Below are 8051 nucleotides of genomic sequence, written 5' to 3' on the forward strand. Positions count from 1 at the left end.
ATTCTATAACTATTACAGAATATATTTTGTTGAATAATCATTATTTTATAAATATCGCAAGAAGTTCCAAATTAATTAATTACACCTATAAATTATCGATTATAAAATAATGATTACAATGGTGAACAATATGGAAAATAAGAAGGCAATAAGAGTGTAATGAAATTATACAATAAAAGATAATTATTTTCATTCTACGCATTATACGTTTATTTATTGCCTCTGTCACTGACGTTTTTTCCATAATTCACGAGCAAATGTTCTTTTAGTTCCACAACCGACGACAGTATCTCGACATTAGGGCCGTTACCGACCGCTCCCAGCACCCACCTGGCACCCACTTTGAGACTCGCAGTTTAACACGGGGGCTGGCAGTCTTTATATATATATATATATATATATATATATATATATATATATATATATATATATATATATATATATATATAAAGTGGGTGCACTGATCCACCGACCAGATATATATAAAGACTGACAGCCTTACGGGAGAATGTGTCGCTCGAAAAATACGGTGTTGTCTACCGCTCTCTAGGATAGATTTTGGCTGGAGTAAGAAACAGAAGGCCAACGACGGTATCTCGTCGGTGCAGAAGACCACTAAGGAACTTCTCGTCGCTGAGAAGGTGAATCATCACGGACCCATATCGATTATCAAATGTTACATTCTCCGACAAACGTATTCAAATTAAAAAGATATTTTTTTTTAGTGTTGCTTTTTAAGATCTAAAATATTAAAAGTAAAACTAATATCAAGGACGAAAAATTCGTCAAAATATTTTACGTAAGAAATTATTAAAGCATAATTTTAGGAAAATCAATTTCTACTTCCATATGAGATACCTTAATTTGTAATTTAAAAATATTTCATGAACAAGCATTATTTCCTTACACTTTTTTTTTATAGATAACTGTTCCAAGAATCGATCTGTGGGAACAGAAATATGTTGAAAACCAGAGTAGCGTTTATTTAACGTACTATTCCGAATAGTATAGAGTTTGAGAGAGAATCACGTGGATGAATTAATATAATATAAAATAATATAATTGTAGAAGCAAAGATGGGCAAATTTTTATTGAAATAGACATTTCAAACAGCGAATAAAAGATAAAAAATGATTTGTTACGCGTCAAATAAAAATAATTATGTTATCTCTATTCCGCACGTAATGAATTTATTCGACGAATAAAGATTTTTTTATAAAGACCGACCAACAGCCTACAATGTAAGCAGATGGAGAATCCAACATTATTGGCAATTTATGCTTTTATGTTTTTAATCAGAACAATATTGTTAATACGAATGAGTTGTAGAGCTCATCCCGATCAAAATGAGTCTAAACACGACATCATTTGGACTGTCTTTAATGAGATTGTAATTTTTATCGTAACATTACGTATCAGTGAAACTTGGTCGATTACACCCGAATTTGATCTCATTTTCATCAGGAAAATCCCCTCCATTCGCTCGTCACAATTTCATGAGGATATATTGCACAATCTAAAAGTTTAAACTTTCATTCGTGCGCGATTCTCCATCCGTTTACATTGTATGTCGTCTGTCGTCGCTGGGTCTTTGAAGCTCGGCACTCGGCAAAAGTTATTCGAGCATTTATTTGAAGCCTTCGGATAAAAGATACAGATGAAAGATGAAAAAATTTCTCGTAGTTTGAATAAATCCGCTTCGAATAAAAAAAAGTATCTTTATTCGTCGGATAAATTCTCGTCGAATAAAATTATTTATTCGATACTCGTCGAATAAAGATACCTTTTTCATTCGAACCTTCGAATAACGAATAAAGATGAAGTATCTTTTATTCGAATCGTTATTTAAATAATTTTTATCTAATAATGCCCAACTCTGGGCACACCAAAATGACTGGCATTCAAAAGGAGAGAATATGCGTCTACGATATAATGTTGCACGGAGAAGCGGACAGCGAAACTCGAGAAACGTCATCCCCGAGGAGTGGACCACACATTGTCGGCTATATCGGTGTGAGACCAGAAGACCACTACTAATCCAATCACAAAGCTTCTTTATTTTTCGTTATTTTTTTTTTTAACTTTTACCAACATATTCGTGACATTTTTCTGATTAAAATGAAACTTAATATGATATAATTCCGATGATAATTACTTGTGTAATGAACGATTGATGTTTCGGACGCGAAGAAGGACAGCGTATGGGAAAGAAAGAGCCGCGGAGAGTCGAAGCGTTCGGAAAAGATGAAAGACTGGCGTGAGCTCAGGCCTTTAAATAAAAAAATAAACTTTTTCATTATTAATTATTTTTCTATCGGACTTTCACCAACATACTCGTGGCATTTTTCTAAGGAAAACGGTACCAAATATGACAAAATTCCGATGATATTTACTTGTGTAATGAACGACGGAAGTTTCGGACGCAAAGAAGGACAGCATATGAAAAGAAAGAGACGCGGCGAGTCCTTCCCGCCTCGAGTTCGACAGCTTGGTTTTCGCCGCGGACAAATAGATGTGGTTACTAATGTATATGTATTGACAATTACTCACAGAAAGTTAAATTTAACAATACAATTAATGATTATACATAAAGTTTATTGCTGATAAAATATAAAGAATATTAAATGTAAAGAAACAATTCTATAAGGTATAAAAAATAGCAATCAATACAATTATAATTAAAACTTAAAATGACAGACACTTTTCAAAACTTTTATCTGTACCTCTATGTTAGGGATACAGAAGCTGAAAATTTCATCGAAATCGGTTGACGGAGAAAAAAACAACGTGCATTGCAAGATATAAGAATCTGTGTATCTGTGTGTCTGTACAAATAGCAATAATACTGCCACCAAATAGCTTTATATGGATAAGATCCGTCGAAAGTTAGTTTCATTACATAACACTTTTATTTCGTTACTACCTTTACTTGAATAATTGCAGTCCAGCATTAGAAGTGGTATTATCGGTTAAATAAGTAAAAAAATAATTTTCTGTGTTTGTTACTACGGATCACAATAAGAACGATTGAATTTTGTCATTACTTGAATATTGTATTTATTCTTTTTTTTTATTCTATAACTATTACAGAATATATTTTGTTGAATAATCATTATTTTATAAATATCGCAATAAGTTCCAAATTAATTAATTTCACCTATAAACTATCGATTATAAAATAATGATTACAATGGTGCACAATATGGAAAATAAGAAGGCAATAATAGTGTAATGAAATTATACAATAAAAAATAATTATTCTCATTCTACGCATTATCCGTTTATTTATTGCCTATGTCACTGACGTTTCTTCCGTAATTCACGAGCAAATGTTCTATTTAGGTAGCGAGCGCGGCATGTTTAGCGATGTTGGTATTTGAGATCAGTGATAGTTCCACCTTCTTAGTTCCACAACCGACGAGAGTATCTCGACATTGGGGCCGTTACCGACCGATCCCAGCACCCACCTGGCACTAGGCCTGCAGCCAAGCTCGCATATGCGAGCCGAGCTCGGGTCCAGTCGAGCCGGGACTCGCTTTTCGAGTCGAGTCGAGTACTCGCACGATGCGAGCTGCTCGCAACGAAGCGAACGGCTCGAAATAAAATCAGGCGTAAAATGACATGATGCGAGTTACAGCAGGAAGATCAGCACATTGATATTATCAAGCATTTTAGTATATTGACAATGCTAAATGTTTGCGATGTTTTATTATATATTTTGATAGTGAAATGTTGATTCAGAATTTGTATAACCCTTATTGAAAATAATTATGCAATAACAACTATTTCCTAGATTTATGTAAATAACTAGATGTGATCTGTAAAGAACGGTATTTTATATATTCCTTTATATTATACTCCGGTTCACTGTACAGTCGTAAAAATGTGTTGTCGCAAAATTGTTTATAATGTTGAAAATTAACGTGAAACCAAGTTGGAAGTTGGAAGTTCCAACAGCCTGTCATTCGGTACTGTGCAAGTATAGGTGATAAGATTTAAAAGGGCATAGCCGATTAAGATGGTCAAAACAATTGGAACCGCAAAAAGATTCCATTTCAAACAGTATTGATTTCTTGATTTTCTGGAAATGACAGACGTAGAGTTCAAAATTCTTTTCACGGAATCTTACCAATTTTCACAAGCAATTTCATATCTGGCGGAAATCGTAGACGAACACAATAATATAAATATTCATTGCCTAATCAATGTTACTTCAATATTTTTAAAACATTAAAAAAATATTGTTAAAATCACATGAATAAATAATATAAGAAATTGAAAAAATAAAGATGATGTATGGGAAAAAACATTTACCACCGACGGGATAAGAACCCCAGCGTATCCGCTCCTTAGTTCGACACGTCCGGCGATGTTACAAAACTTTACGAACATTCTGGTATATATCACACAAAATACAATTTATTCTTTCTCTTAAATCACATTTCTTAGGTCAAAGAATTACTTGTTTCAATTTAATAATGCTAAAAATTACTTAATATATAGCTGCGATAAAACCAACAAGTGTAACTTTCCTCCTAATAGCAAAAACGTCCAAAAAATTCGGTTTTTATTGTTTTTTGACGATGATGTCCCACAACAAAAAATCTAAAAAAAATTGACGACACTGCCTGTTATAGTACTTTAACAAGGAACTAAACAGTAGAATAGCATGTTTTCAAATTTTTGAGAAATCTGCATTTTTCCGATTTTTTGGAGGTTTTTCATTTTTTTTTACGACCACAGTTTGTAACAAAAAAATCTGAAAGTTTAAACTTTCATACGTGCGCGATTCTCCATCCGTTTACATTGTATGTCGTCTGTCGTCGCTGGGTCTTTGAAGCTCGGCACTCGGCAAAAGTTATTCGAGCATTTATTTGAAGCCTTCGAATAAATGATACAGATGAAAGATGAAAAAATTTCTCGTAGTTTGAATAAATCCGCTTCGAATAAAAAAAAAGTATCTTTATTCGTCGGATAAATTCTCGTCGAATAAAATTATTTATTCGATACTCGTCGAATAAGGATACCTTTTTTATTCGAACCTTCGAATAACGAATAAAGATGAAGTATCTTTTATTCGAATCGTTATTTAAATAATTTTTATCTAATAATGCCCAACTCTGGGCACACCAGAATGACTGGCATTCAAAAGGAGAGAATATCCGTCTACGATACATATAATGTTGCACGGAGAAGCGGACAGCGAAACTAGAGAAGCGTCCTCCCCGAGGAGTGGGCCACACATTGTCGGCTATATCGGTGTGAGACCAGAAGACCACTACTAATCCAATCACAAAACTTCTTTATTTTTCGTTATTTTTTTTTTTTTTAACTTTTACCAACATATTCGTGACATTTTTCTGATTAAAATGAAACCAAATATGATATAATTCCGACGATAATTGCTTGTGCAATGAACGATTGATGTTTCGGACGCGAAGAAGGACAGCGTATGGGAAAGAAAGAGCCGCGGAGAGTCGAAGCGTTCGGAAAAGATGAAAGACTGGCGTGAGCTCTGGCCTTTAAATAAAAAAATAAACTTTTTCATTATTAATTATTTTTCTATCGGACTTTCACCAACATACTCGTGGCATTTTTCTAAGGAAAACGGTACCAAATATGACAAAATTCCGATGATATTTACTTGTGTAATGAACGACGGAAGTTTCGGACGCAAAGAAGGACAGCATATGAAAAGAAAGAGACGCGGCGAGTCCTTCCCGCCTCGAGTTCGACAGCTTGGTTTTCGCCGCGGACAAATAGATGTGGTTACTAATGTATATGTATTGACAATTACTCACAGAAAGTTAAATTTAACAATACAATTAATGATTATACATAAAGTTTATTGCTGATAAAATATAAAGAATATTAAATGTAAAGAAACAATTCTATAAGGTATAAAAAATAGCAATCAATACAATTATAATTAAAACTTAAAATGACAGACACTTTTCAAAACTTTTATCTCTAGCTCTATGTTAGGGATACAGAAGCTGAAAATTTCATCGAAATCGGTTGACGGAGAAAAAAACAACGTGCATTGCAAGATATAAGAATCTGTGTATCTGTGTGTCTGTACAAATAGCAATAATACTGCCACCAAATAGCTTTATATGGATAAGATCCGTCGAAAGTTAGTTTCATTACATAACACTTTTATTTCGTTACTACCTTTACTTGAATAATTGCAGTCCAGCATTAGAAGTGGTATTATCGGTTAAATAAGTAAAAAAATAATTTTCTGTGTTTGTTACTACGGATCACAATAAGAACGATTGAATTTTGTCATTACTTGAATATTGTATTTATTCTTTTTTTTTTTTATTCTATAACTATTACAGAATATATTTTGTTGAATAATCATTATTTTATAAATATCGCAATAAGTTCCAAATTAATTAATTTCACCTATAAACTATCGATTATAAAATAATGATTACAATGGTGAATAATATGGAAAATAAGAAGGCAATAATAGTGTAATGAAATTATACAATAAAAAAATAATTATTCTCATTCTACGCATTATCCGTTTATTTATTGCCTATGTCACTGACGTTTCTTCCGTAATTCACGAGCAAATGTTCTATTTAGGTAGCGAGCGCGGCATGTTTAGCGATGTTGGTATTTGAGATCAGTGATAGTTCCACTTTCTTAGTTCCACAACCGACGAGAGTATCTCGACATTGGGGCCGTTACCGACCGATCCCAGCACCCACCTGGCACTAGGCCTGCAGCCAAGCTCGCATATGCGAGCCGAGCTCGGGTCCAGTCGAGCCGGGACTCGCTTTTCGAGTCGAGTCGAGTACTCGCATGATGCGAGCTGCTCGCAACGAAGCGAACGGCTCGAAATAAAATCAGGCGTAAAATGACATGATGCGAGTTACAGCAGGAAGATCAGCACATTGATATTATCAAGCATTTTAGTATATTGACAATGCTAAATGTTTGCGATGTTTTATTATATATTTTGATAGTGAAATGTTGATTCAGAATTTGTATAACCCTTATTGAAAATAATTATGCAATAACAACTATTTCCTAGATTTATGTAAATAACTAGATGTGATCTGTAAAGAACGGTATTTTATATATTCCTTTATATTATACTCCGGTTCACTGTACAGTCGTAAAAATGTGTTGTCGCAAAATTGTTTATAATGTTGAAAATTAACGTGAAACCAAGTTGGAAGTTGGAAGTTCCAACAGCCTGTCATTCGGTACTGTGCAAGTATAGGTGATAAGATTTAAAAGGGCATAGCCGATTAAGATGGTCAAAACAATTGGAACCGCAAAAAGATTCCATTTCAAACAGTATTGATTTCTTGATTTTCTGGAAATGACAGACGTAGAGTTCAAAATTCTTTTCACGGAATCTTACCAATTTTCACAAGCAATTTCATATCTGGCGGAAATCGTAGACGAACACAATAATATAAATATTCATTGCCTAATCAATGTTACTTCAATATTTTTAAAACATTAAAAAAATATTGTTAAAATCACATGAATAAATAATATAAGAAATTGAAAAAATAAAGATGATGTATGGGAAAAAACATTTACCACCGACGGGATAAGAACCCCAGCGTATCCGCTCCTTAGTTCGACACACGTCCGGCGATGTTACAAAACTTTACGAACATTCTGGTATATATCACACAAAATACAATTTATTCTTTCTCTTAAATCACATTTCTTAGGTCAAAGAATTACTTGTTTCAATTTAATAATGCTAAAAATTACTTAATATATAGCTGCGATAAAACCAACAAGTGTAACTTTCCTCCTAATAGCAAAAACGTCGAAAAAATTCGGTTTTTATTGTTTTTTGACGATGATGTCCCACAACAAAAAATCTAAAAAAAATTGACGACACTGCCTGTTATAGTACTTTAACAAGGAACTAAACAGTAGAATAGCATTTTTCCGATTTTTTGGAGGTTTTTCATTTTTTTTACGACCACAGTTTGTAACAAAAAAATCAGAAAGTTTAAACTTTCATACGTGCGCGATTCTCCATCCGTTTACATTGTATGTCGTCTGTC

Source organism: Halictus rubicundus, unplaced genomic scaffold (genome assembly GCF_050948215.1).
Source record: "Halictus rubicundus isolate RS-2024b unplaced genomic scaffold, iyHalRubi1_principal scaffold0581, whole genome shotgun sequence".
NCBI classification, from domain to species: domain Eukaryota; kingdom Metazoa; phylum Arthropoda; class Insecta; order Hymenoptera; family Halictidae; genus Halictus; species Halictus rubicundus.